General features: G+C 45.0%; 1 protein-coding gene across 3 annotated transcripts in view; it reads left to right on the top strand.

Moving 5' to 3' along the window:
* The window catches only part of HEMGN (hemogen), a 36,085-nt gene extending 23,424 nt beyond the window's left edge, over nucleotides 1-12,661 (top strand). For all 3 annotated transcript variants that reach the window (XM_040417291.1, XM_040417292.1, XM_040417294.1), the window contains one exon: nucleotides 12,650-12,661. The gene's annotated coding sequence lies outside the window, so the exon portion shown is untranslated. The remainder of the gene's footprint in view (nucleotides 1-12,649) is intronic.
* The last annotated feature ends 612 nt before the right edge of the window (nucleotides 12,662-13,273 follow it).

Here is a 13,273-nt window from a genome sequence, read left to right as displayed (position 1 = left end):
TGGAAGTCAAATCGGGTAACATTTTCCGATTTTGCCCCTCTGCCATTCATGGAGGGAAGATGGTACAGACAGGCTGGAGGTCTCCTCTTGGAGCCCAAGTCCCCTTCTACCATCCCTGCGAGTCTTGGATCCCTAGCTTGAAAGAAGGACTCTGGGCTGAACTTCCATGATTCAGGGGGACTTTGTGAAAAATGTATCCAGGGGTTATGGAAGTCAAATCGGGTAACATTTTCCGATTTTGCCCCTCTGCCATTCATGGAGGGAAGATGGTACAGACAAGCTGGAGGTGTCCTCTTGGAGCCCAAGTCCCCTTCTACCATCCCTGCAAGTCTGGGATCCCTACCTTGAAAGGGGGCCGCTGGGCTGAACTTCCATGATTCAGGGGGACTTTGTGAAAAATGTATCCGGGGGTTATGGAAGTCAAATCGGGTAACAAGGTCCGACTTTGACCCGCCGGGCTGAACTTCCATAAGGATGTCCGTTTGGCCGTTTTGAGAAAGAGAACCAGCTATGAGATCAAACCTGGCTGTCTCTTACCGACAGCAGTTCCAGAGGCTGGGCATGACGGCTCGAGACCCCTGGGTCTCAGTGTCATGTGACACGAGAGGGGGCCCCCCTTTCCAACACCTCCCGGAAGAAGGTAGAGAGACCCTGGGGGGTGGACAGGGTGATTTGATCCCACCATCAGTTCCATGACATCCGAGGTGTCGGCTGGGAGGCAAGACTTCCACAGATTCAGGGGGGATTTTTGGAAATGTCTGCCCAGGAAAGGAGCACCGTAGGCGGGTAAGAATTTCTGATTTCCCCCCTCTGCCATTCCCAGAGGGAAGGTGGTACAGACAAGCTGGAGGTCTCCTCTCGGAGCCCAAGTCCCCTTCTACCATCCCTGCAAGTCTGGGATCCCTAGCTCCAAGGGAAGCCGCCGGGCTGAACTTCCATGGATGAGGGGGACTTTGTGAAAAATGTATCCAGGGGTTATGGAAGTCAAATCGGGTAACATTTTCCGATTTTGTCCCTCTGCCATTCATGGAGGGAAGGTGGTACAGACAAGCTGGAGGTCTCCTCTCGGAGCCCAAGTCCCCTTCTACCATCCCTGCAAGTCTGGGATCCCTACCTTGAAAGGGGGCCGCTGGGCTGAACTTCCATGATTCAGGGGGACTTTGTGCAAAATGTATCCGGGGGTTATGGAAGTCAAATCGGGTAACATTTTCCGATTTTGCCCCTCTGCCATCCATGGAGGGAAGATGGTACAGACAAGCTGGAGGTGTCCTCTTGGAGCCCAAGTCCCCTTCTACCATCCCTGCAAGTCTGGGATCCCTACCTTGAAAGGGGGCCGCTGGGCTGAACTTCCATGATTCAGTGGGACTTTGTGCAAAATGTATCCGGGGGTTATGGAAGTCAAATCGGGTAACAAGGTCCGACTTTGACCCGCCGGGCTGAACTTCCATAAGGATGTCCGTTTGGCCGTTTTGAGAAAGAGAACCAGCTATGAGATCAAACCTGGCTGTCTCTTACCGACAGCAGTTCCAGAGGCTGGGCATGACGGCTCGAGACCCCTGGGTCTCAGCGTCATGTGACACGAGAGGGGGCCCCCCTTTCCAACACCTCCCGGAAGAAGGTAGAGAGACCCTGGGGGGTGGACAGGGTGATTTGATCCCACCATCAGTTCCATGACATCCGAGGTGTCGGCTGGGAGGCAAGACTTCCACAGATTCAGGGGGGATTTTTGGAAATGTCTGCCCAGGAAAGGAGCACCGTAGGCGGGTAAGAATTTCTGATTTCCCCCCTCTGCCATTCCCAGAGGGAAGGTGGTACAGACAAGCTGGAGGTCTCCTCTCGGAGCCCAAGTCCCCTTCTACCATCCCTGCAAGTCTGGGATCCCTAGCTCCAAGGGAAGCCGCCGGGCTGAACTTCCATGGATGAGGGGGACTTTGTGAAAAATGTATCCAGGGGTTATGGAAGTCAAATCGGGTAACATTTTCCGATTTTGCCCCTCTGCCATTCATGGAGGGAAGATGGTACAGACAGGCTGGAGGTCTCCTCTTGGAGCCCAAGTCCCCTTCTACCATCCCTGCAAGTCTGGGATCCCTAGCTCCAAGGGAAGCCGCCGGGCTGAACTTCCATGGATGAGGGGGACTTTGTGAAAAATGTATCCAGGGGTTATGGAAGTCAAATCCGGTAACATTTTCCGATTTTGTCCCTCTGCCATTCATGGACGGAAGGTGGTACAGACAAGCTGGAGGTGTCCTCTTGGAGCCCAAGTCCCCCTCTACCATCCCTGCAAGTCTTGGATCCCTAGCTTGAAAGGGGACCGCTGGGCTGAACTTCCATGATTCAGGGGGACTTTGTGAAAAATGTATCCAGGGGTTATGGAAGTCAAATCGGGTAACAAGGTCTGACTTTGACCCGCCGGGCTGAACTTCCATAAGTGTGTCCGTTTGGCCGTTTTGAGAAAGAGAACCAGCTATGAGATCAAACCTGGCTGTCTCTTACCGACAGCAGTTCCAGAGCCTGGGCAGGACGGCTCGACACCCCTGGGTCTCAGCGTCATGTGACACGAGAGGGGGCCCCCCTTTCCAACACCTCCCGGAAGAAGGTAGAAAAACCCTGGGGGGTGTGCAGGGTGTTTTGATCCCACCATCAGTTCCATGACATCCGAGGTGTCGGCTGGGAGGCAAGACTTCCACAGATTCAGGGGGTTTTTTGGAAATGTCTACCCAGGAAAGGAGCACCGTAGGCGGGTAAGAATTTCTGATTTCCCCCCCTCTGCCATTCCCGGAGGGAAGGTGGTACAGACAAGCTGGAGGGGTTGTCCCCCCGGCAGTCCCACGGGGCCCGGGCACGAGACCCCCTCTCCTCCCGCCGGCAAGAGAAGGTAGAAAGATACAATTTGTTGGTTTAAGCGAGAGAACCAGCTATGAGATCGAACCTGGCCGTCTCATACCGACAGCAGTTCCAGAGCCTGGGCATGACGGCTCGACACCCCTGGGTCTCAGCGTCATGTGACACGAAAGGGGGCCCCCCTTTCCAACACCTCCCGGAAGAGAACACAACGCTATTTGAAGAGAACACAACGCTCTTGCAAGCACTCCATTCTCTTCACTGTTTATCTGCTCACCATCGAGATTGCAGCGGCAAGCAGGAGTAATTACTTCTCCTCTGTCGCATTCAATTGAATGGGAAGGAGTGTAAGTGTAACTACTGCCATGGGCCAGAAGAGCAGTAATTACAAGTGCTGCTGCAATCTCGAACGAGTGATGCAGCCTCTTTAAACAGCTGATTGGTGGGGGTGCCGGGAGTCGGATCCCCACCAATCTGATATTGATGACCTTTCCTAAGGATAGTCCATCAATATGAAAATCCGAAAAATTTAATGGTTCCTGTTTAGAACCTACTCCCTGTGTGCTCTTTACTTATTTACAGATACCACTCCAAATGTAACCTTTTCTTGCACGTGACAGTGTTTTCTTATCTGTTCTTAACCCCTATTTTCACTCTTGCTTTCAAATCTTATTTTGTGCTTCATCCTCCCTCTGGCATTCAAGTATTTTCCCAAAAGTGCTGTTAATGTGCTATTTAATACACTTGCTCAGATAATGTTAGGGAATCAGGACCGATGACTTTATACATAGAAACATAGAATGTGTCGGCAGATAAGAACCATTTGGCCCATCTAGTCTGCCCAATATACTGAATACTATGAATAGCCCCTGGCCCTATCTTATATGAAGGATGGCCGTATGCTTATCCCATGCATGCTTAAACTCCTTCACTGTATTTGCAGCTACCACTTCTGCAGGAAGGCTATTCCATGCATCCACTACTCAGTAAAGTAATACTTCCTGATATTACTTTTAAACCTTTGCCCCTCTAATTTAAAACTATGTCCTCTTGTAGCAGTTTTTCTTCTTTTAAATATTCTTTCCTCTTTTACCTTGTTGATTCCCTTTATGTATTTAAAAGTTTCTATCATATCCCCTCTGTCTCGTCTTTCTTCCAAGCTATACATGTTAAGGTCCTTTAATCTTTCCTGGTAAGTTTTATCCTGCAATCCATGTACTAGTTTAGTAGCTCTTCTCTGAACTCTCTCCAAAGTATCAATATCCTTCTGGAGATATGGTCTCCAGTACTGAGCACAATACTCCAAATGAGGTCTCACTAGTGCTCTGTAGAGCGGCATGAGCACCTCCCTCTTTCTACTGGTAATGCCTCTCCCTATACACCCAAGCATTCTGCTAGCATTTCCTGCTGCTCTATGACATTGTCTGCCTACCTTTAAGTCTTCTGAAATAATGACCCCTAAATACTTTCCTCAGATACTGAGGTTAGGACTGTATCACTGATTTTATATTGTGCTCTTGGGTTTTTACGCCCCAGGTGCATTATCTTGCACTTATCAACATTAAATTTTAGTTGCCAGATTTTTGACCATTCCTCTTGTTTTCCTAAATCGTTTTCCATTTGGTGTATCCCTCCAGGAACATCAACCCTGTTACAAATCTTTGTGTTATCAGCAAAAACCAACCTTACCATCGAGGCCTTCTGCAATTTCACTGATAAAGATATTAAACAATATGGGTCCCAGAACAGATCCCTGAGGTACCCCACTGGCAAGGGTGTACATGGAAATCATTGGGCCCCATAGCAAGAATCTGAATTGGGCCCCCTAACTCTGCCCACTACCCATCCCTGGCCCACCCACTTACTGCCCTGGCTCCTCCCCTGCCACACCCCATTTGCTAATAGAAAAATACAATGTAGATATAACTATAAAAAGTTATGGGGGTTTAAGTTTTTATTTATTTTTACATTATTTAGACATAAACAACCTATAAATATGTGGTATCCTACTTACCAAGAGAATGAAGGTCACAGGTCAGTTTTGCAGCAAAAGGAACACAGTAGGAACAAAACCCGTAAAATGGTAGAGGAATTGCGTTTTTTTTTCCAATTCCAACCCATTTGGAATCTTTTACCCGCTTCCCACTACATTGTATACTATATTAAAGTACAACTTGTCCCGCATAAAATAAGCCCTCATATGGATATGTGAATGGAAAAAAAAAAAAAATGATGGCTCAAGGAAGATAGGGAAGAAAAATGAAAATGCAAAAACGAAAAAACCTCCGGTATCCTAAGGGTTAAAGGAATTATCCAACCCCTTTTATGCCCCCCAAAATGCCTGGGCACCATATACAGATAATACTTATGTCCGACGGGGGTGGGTACAGTCAATAGCAGGCTGCAACGGAAATGAGTCTCCCTAGCATCACCCGCGATGCTAAGGAGATTCGTTCCCATCATGGTCTGCTATTCACTGCCCCCCCACATCGCTGGATGTGTTCATCCATGTGATGGGGGATGCAAAGACGGCCGCATGCTTGAGCCTGCTGCGCTGCTCCTGCTGCTAGCGATACACTGGCCAATCAGCAGGAGCTTTGCACTGCTAAATGCTGATTGGCCAGTGAGCAGTCAGTGCATCAGTGCCTGGGCCTGGACAAGTCAGAGGAAGGTCGCGGCCGCGGGACATGTGCTCCGGGCCCCTCCGTGCCACGGGCCCCATAGCAGCTGCGTGGTCTGCCTATATTGGCAGTACGCCACTGCCCACTGGTATCAAGACCATGGTCTGAATATACTCCATTGACTACAACCCTCTGTTGTCTGTCCCTCAGCCACTGCCTAATCCATTCAACAATATGGGAGTCAAAGCCCAAAGACTGCAATTTATTGATAAGCCTTCTATGTGGGACAGTATCAAAAGCCTTACTAAAGTCTAGATAAGCGATGTCTACTGCACCTCCGCCATCTATTATTTTAGTCACCCAATCAAAAAAATCAATAAGATTAGTTTGACATGATCTCCCTTAAGTAAACCCATGCTGTTTTTCATCTTTCAATCCATGGGATTTTAGATGTTCCACAATCCTCTCCTTAAGTATGGTTTCCATTAATTTCCCCACTATTGATGTCAGGCTTACTGGCCTATAGTTGCCCGTTTCCTCCCTACTACCTTTCTTGTGAATGGGCACAACATTTGCTAATTTCCAATCTTCTGGGACGACTCCTGTTACCAGTGATTGGTTAAATAAATCTGTTAATGGTTTTGCTAGTTCACTGCTAAGCTCTTTTAATAGCTTTGGGTGTATCCCATCAGGCCCCTGTGACTTATTTGTATTAATTTTAGATGGCTGACTTAGAACCTCTTCCTCTGTAAAGACACATGCATCAAAAGATTCATTAGTCTTCCTTCCTAACTGAGGTCCTTTTCCTTCATTTTCCTTTGTAAAAACTGAACAGAAGTATTCATAGAGGCAGTCAGCTAGTTCTTTATCTTCTTCCATATACCTTCCTTCTTTTGTTTTTAATTTGTTAATTCCTTGTTTTAGTTTCCTTTTTTCATATATGTATCTGAAGAATGTCTTATTGCCTTTTTCACTGACTGAGCTAATTTCTCTTCTGCCTGTGCTTTAGAAGCTCTTATAACTTGTTTGGCCTCTCTCTGCCTAATCTTATAAATTTTCCGGTCATCCTCGTTTTTTTATTTTTTATAATTACTAAATGCTATCTTTTTGTTTTTAATGATTTTGGCCACTTCTGCTGAGTACTACAGTGGTCTCTTCCTTTTTTTGCTTTTACTGACAAGCCTAATGCAATTATCTGTTGCCTTCAATAGTGCCACTTTTAAGTAGTCCCATTTCTCCTGGACTCCATTGAAACTGTTCCAATCTGATAGGGACTCGTATACCACTGATCAAATTTTAGAAAAGTCAGTTTTTCTCAAATCTAAAACTTTTGTTTTTGTGTGGTGTGACTCAGTCACTGTACTTATAGTAAACCACACTGACTGGTGATCACTAGATCCCAAGCTTTCCCCTACAGTAATATCAGATACCAAATTCCCATTTGTGAATACTAAATCTAAAATGTCCTCCTTCCGGGTTGGCTCCTCAACTACTTGCTGTAGAGATAATCCCAGTAGGGAATTTAGAATATCTGTACTCCTGGCAGAACTAGCTTTTTTGGTTTTCCAGTTTACATCAGGAAGATTAAAGTCTCCCATAATGATAACTTCCACTTTCAATGACATTTTAGCTATTTCCTCAACTAGTAGATCATCTAATTCTTTGACTTGGCTAGGTGGTCTATATATCACACCTACACGAGTTACCTTATGATTATCAAGCTGCAAGGAAACCCAAACTGACTCTAAATTGATCTCGCTAACTTGTATTAAATTAGATTTTATGCTATCTTTCACATACAGGGCCACCCCTCCCCCTTGCTTGCCTTCTCTGTCTTTCCTATATAGAGAGAACCCTGGTATTGTTATATCCCAGTCATTACTCCCATTGAACCATGTCTAGTAACATCCACTAAATCTATATTCTCAGATGCCATTATAGACTCAAGTTCATTGATCTTATTCCCTAAACTGCGAGCATTTGTAGACAAGACTCTGAGCTTGTAATTTCTTAACCTCTGTGCTACTGGCATCTTCTGGCATTGTTCGGGGGGCAGTCAGACTGCTGGATTATCACCCATTTGCCCCCCTTTCCTAGTTTAAATGCTCCTTAGCAAATACTTGGAACTGTTCACTGAGGACATTCGTTCCCTTGAGAGAAAGATGCAAACCATCTTTCTTGTACAGTTCTTTTTCATTCCAATGAGAGCTAACATGAGACACAAAGCCAAACCCTTGGTTCAGACACCATTCACCAAGCCATACATTGAATTCCTTAATGCGCATCTTCCTGTCATGCTGAAGGTTATGCACAGACAAAACTGCAGAGAATGAAACAGTTGATGCAACCTCCCGTATATCATTTCCAAGTGTGTGGAAAGCTTCCTTCACCTTTGAAACCTCATTGCAAGCCAGATTATTTGTCCCAAGATGGATAATAACATCCACCTCCCTTTCCTGCTTTGCTTGCCTAACAATATTAAGGATACGTCGTCTATTCCTACTAGCGGTAGCACTAGAGAAACTTCTCACAAAACCATTTTCCTCAAACTTCACACCTCTTATGATAGAATCGCCCACCAACAGCTGCTTACTATCAGTCCTCACCTTCTCCTTTTTGTCTTTGGCTGCAGTCTTGCATACTTTAGGCATGGGAGATGATTGTTCCTCACCCACTGTGCCTGAGCCATCATCCATGTTGCTCTTGCGCTCTGAAAGTGCTGCAAATGAATTATGGAGAGCCACAGACTGTGGGACTTGTCTTCTAGCCACAACTCTCAGTCTACCAGAACCTGCAGTAACCCATCTTCCATTTCTAGGGGGACTCTTTGGCAGTGGCATTGCAACGCTCCCAGCCTGAGTTTGTGCCATAAGTTCTACCCTCTTGATTAGTACAGTCTCTCAGGGCTCCAGATGGCGACCAAAATGGTCACCAATGCAACTTAGAATTGCAAAATGGCGACAAGACTTTGTAGTCTTGTCGCTATTTGCGCCTAGCCCCTCCGCTGCTCTGCCGCTTTAAGAAGAAAGGTCTTGCATCCAGCAGACACACAGCAATCCAATAACAAAACTCTGTACAGTACAGCCCTGTGCCCCCCATAACGCTGGGCTTTATGTCTCCTCACACTAGTAGATGAAACTGATTTCATATCTGATTTACGCAATTCTGTCACAGGGCCTGGTGCACTTTATGTCTGTGTGCTAAATAAAAAGAAAGGAATGCACTGTTGCCAGCACGACCAATCATCGTAGTGTAGTGCAGGGTTTCAAATCGTGACAGTGAATGGGGTCGCATTGCAACCCTATAGTTGTGAGAATTATTGGGGCTGTCATGACAATGTGCAGGTCCCAAAATTACCCCTCTCACTAGTAGCAATGCTGCATTGCTACACTGTGATCTCTGGCCATGTGATGTTTGTCACAGCCAAAGGCCCCTTGCAGACTAGCGTTCCTCCTGCAGCGAGTCCGCAACGTAGCTCCCGGTCTGACCTCCCAGTGCTGCCGGGGGTCACATAGCATTATATTGATTTATGATGCTATGTAACCCTTACAGTTCTGGAATGCATTGGATAACACTGAAATAATGCTGTCCGTGTTATCCAATACATTCCAGAACTGTAAGGGTTACATAGCATCATAAATCAAATATAATGCTATGTGATTCCCGTCAGTGCTGGAAGGTCAGGCCGGGTGCTGTGTTGCGGACTCGCTGCAGGAGTAAAGCTCGTCTGCAAGGGACCAAAGTCACCATGTAGCCCCAGGCTTATCTAACCTGTGGTTATGTAATAAATGGCCATTTGGGACAACCACTTTACACCCCTTTTTTATTTTTTGCACTTAGTCCATCCTTTTTGTATGCACAGTACGGCTGATGTGCAGGAGAGGTCCAACGGCGCTCCTCATTAAAATATGTCTGTTACCTGCCAGGCTTCAGGTGGAGTCTCGACAGAACAGCAGGGTTAGGGCATGCAGCATGCAGCATCGCAGACATGGTGAGCGGGAGAGGTCGCAATTAGGTAACAAAGTTTTATGCAAATCGACTTCGGATGTTTCATTCGAAGTCGATTCGCTCATCCCTAGTTGCAATAACGACTGTACAAGTGTCATGGACGCCTGTACAAACAATTTTTCTCCCTAAAAAATGTCTAATGCGTATGAATACGCACGCTAATTTAACTGCCATTCATGGAACAGGGGAGCGCGCGCCACTGCCGACTGCTCATAAAGTGCCAGGGACAGCATGGCGGGAACGGAGCCTCTGCTGAGTAAAGACCATGCGCCCAGGTGATGTCACACCAGAGGTGCTGCTGGGCGCTCGATGTGGAGGTTTATGAATGGAAAAACTAATATCCAAGAGGCTAAAGAAAACCCCATTTGTGACCCTTATGTTACAACAAAAATTTGGTGACTAAAAAATTTCATTTGGCTCCTAAATTTTTCAGATTAGGAGCCGATGGCTCCTTGATGTTTTTTTTTTTGTCTGGAGCACTGTCTCTTCATAGACTTAAAGGCAGTCATAGGTCTACACTGTATAACACACAGCACTACACTGTGCATGTGCTAATTTCTAATGCTGTGCACGGTGTTATTTAAAGGGCATCTATCAGCAGAATTGCACCTATAAAACTGGCTGACCTGTTACATGAGGACTTGGCAGCTGAAGACAACTATGTTGGTCCCATGTTCATATGTGCCCGCATTGCTAAGAAAAATAAGGTTTTAAAATATAGAAATGAGCCTTTTGGATCAACTGAGGCGTTGCCCGTACTCCTAGAGGCTTTTCTCTCTGTGCAACTGCCACGCCTTCTACACTAACATGGCCAGGTAGTGAAAACGTTAACACACCTGGTCCTGTCAGTCACAGTGCAGTGGGTGCGGCAATTGCAGAGAGAGCAGAGCCTCTAGGTGTAATGGCAATGACCAGGTTGCTTCTAGTTGCTCATTTGCATATATAAAAAAATAATTTTTCTCAGCAATAGTTTCATAAGTACAAATCTAATAACAGATGCCCTTTAAAGGAGGCTGCTGATGGACGAATCTGGTCCCTCCATCAGCCTCCATTTTTCAGATGGGAATGCTGTTCAGTCAAGAGACTGTACTGAACAAAGGAAAGGGACTTAGGAACACATAGGAACACACTAGTGCATTTGAAAGGACATAGCACTGAAAACTGGTCAAAACAGGGATCTGTCTTCTTTAGTGACTATTAAGGTGGCCATACACATTAGATGAATGTTGTGTGAACCTGCTGAACTCATTATTTCAGGGGGACTAGCTGGTGCTGGTGTTGCTCCGATTTTCTCCCAATAGCAGATGCTGGGGGAAATAATAACTGGCCATGTTGGATTTTAGCATACTCAATCCTCCTGCCTTATTCCCATCTCCATGGTTAGGGCACATTCATTAACAGGGTGAGTATTGTGTTGATGAATCTGGAATATAGGGAGTTGCTACACCCCTTTGTGGTCTTCTAAAATACCTCGTTAAGGCTTGAAAGCATTGCTAGCCCTGTACTGCCAGGTAATACCAGAATATTACATAGTATTAGTGTTTCCTTAATCTGTTAATCATTGATTTGTAGAACAGGCTTTAACAAAGCAAACCTACTATTAACTTTGCCAAACAAAATTAACAGATTATTGCAAATCAATGATGTCCTGTCAACAAAGCCACTCCCAACAGTATCAATTACATCAGAGGTGTAACAGTTCTCCTAGTGATACAGAAGCTTGTCAGTGGCAGTTCTACAACATAATGTGCACCACTCAACATCTGAATGAACAACTGAGGACATAGAAACGTTCTGTCTTCTGTGGATCCATTTTTGTCTGTGAAAATGCTGCCAATATTGGATATAAATAAGGCGTTATCTAAAGGAGATTTTTATCTATTAAGAACTCTTGTGGTATCAGGTGTTGATGTTAATCTACAAGACAAGGAAGGCAGAACTGCTCTGATAAACTGCTGTCTACATGATGGAGAGACCTGGGCACTGGGATCAGCAAGACTTCTGCTGACACATGGCGCAAAGATAAGTTTATGTGACAAGGTGGGTCGAAATGCCCTGATGTATGCAGTCATGTACAACAGAGAAAGTCTTGTCACGTTGTTCCTCAACGCATTAGACTGTGAGTTAACTCATACTGATAAATGGAAACACACAGTGCTCTGGTATGCCGTCTTAACTGGAAATAGCAAAATTACAACAATGCTGAATGAAATTTTTAGTAAGTACAGTTTGGAGACAGAAGATAGGTCAAGTATCTTGAGAACCAAAGACAACTCTGCTGTTCATCAAGAACAGAACAAGTCACGACAGCGTTCAAAGACAAAAGTCAATACAATACATTATACGCCACCTTACAAAACTATATCAGCTGACATTTGGGAAAAAAGGGCAAAATTCCACAATGCCACCAAAGGCAAGTTACTGCAAACTACTTCCAAACTACATTGTAGTTTAAAGACCCAAGAAAAATCATCTCTCAACAAGGAGAGCTTGACAAGTGGAAGTAATTCAATTCAGGACAACTCACAGGATACCAACTGGAGGCAAGACATGCAAAGGCTAACTGCAACTCTTGAGATGCAACTCAGTTCGTCCTACTGCAGAAAAGCCAGGCTCTTACCACCAAGCATAAAGAGATACCCAAAAATCTGCAAGAGTGAAAGGGATAGATTTAGTGAAGATGAGCTGAGAGGAAAAAGGAGCAGGAGGTTATCAGTTGACGTCCTGGATGTTTTGCAAAGCAAAAAGTCTACAAAAGGCATGTTCAGAAGGAGATGTAGTGTAGCTGTAATTCCTTTAATCAGATTTCAATCTTACAAATCATCTCTTTCAAATGAGCAATCGCGACAAAAGATGAAAAGCATACTGCCTTAGGCCTCTTTTACACGAGCATGACGGATTAGGTCAGGATGCGTTCAGGGAAACTTGCACCATTTTTCAAGCAAGTTCAGTCAGTTTTGTTTGCGATTGTGTTCAGTTGTTCAGTTTTTTCCGCGCGGGTGCAATGTGTTTTGATGCGTTTTTCATGCGCGTGATAAAAAACTGAAGGTTTACAAACAACATCTCTTAGCAACCATCAGTAAAAAACACATTGCATCTGCACTTGCTTCCGGATGCAATGCGTTTTTCACTGAAGCACCATTCACTTCTATGGGGCCAGGGCTGCGTGAAAAACGCAGAATATAGAACATGCTGTGTTTTTCACGCAACGCAGAACTGATGCGTAAAAAAAACCTCATGTACACAGACCCATTGAAATAAATGGGTTAGGATACAGTGCGGGTACTATGCGTTCATATCACATGTTTACATGTGCCAATGATCGTGGAATATTCACAGGAAGGGGAATTCCAGTAGACAAAAAAAATTGGATGGCCATGAAAACCCCCAAAACTGGCTTAAAACTCATCCCCTTTATCCCCCATTGCTGCCATTCCGATGGTGCTCTGGTCCCCGCTGCACAACAATTCCAGCTACTGTCTCAATATAACAGGAAATGACTGAGAATGCCACTCAGCCGTGTTGAGACAGGAGTAGCAACTGGAGTGCAGCGGGGACCCAAAGACTTTCAGAATGGCAGCAGCAGGAATCGGGGAGGTGAGTATAAGGCAGTTTATTGTTTTACTCACTTCATGGCCATCCAAGATATTTTTTTTTTTACTTTAACAGTTGCTAGTTTTGAAGGTGCCAATTTAGTTACATTATAAAGTATGTTAAATTAAATCATTTCAGTAGATCAGCAAGATTAAAAGGAATTAATATAAATCAGATGTTTCTGTATGAACATGTATTGTTATAGTATA

The sequence above is a fragment of the Bufo bufo genome, chromosome 2 (assembly GCF_905171765.1).
Source record: "Bufo bufo chromosome 2, aBufBuf1.1, whole genome shotgun sequence".
Classification (NCBI taxonomy): Eukaryota; Metazoa; Chordata; class Amphibia; order Anura; family Bufonidae; genus Bufo; species Bufo bufo.
Note: the sequence above shows the minus strand (reverse complement) of the source record. Positions and strands in the feature narration are given on the sequence as shown.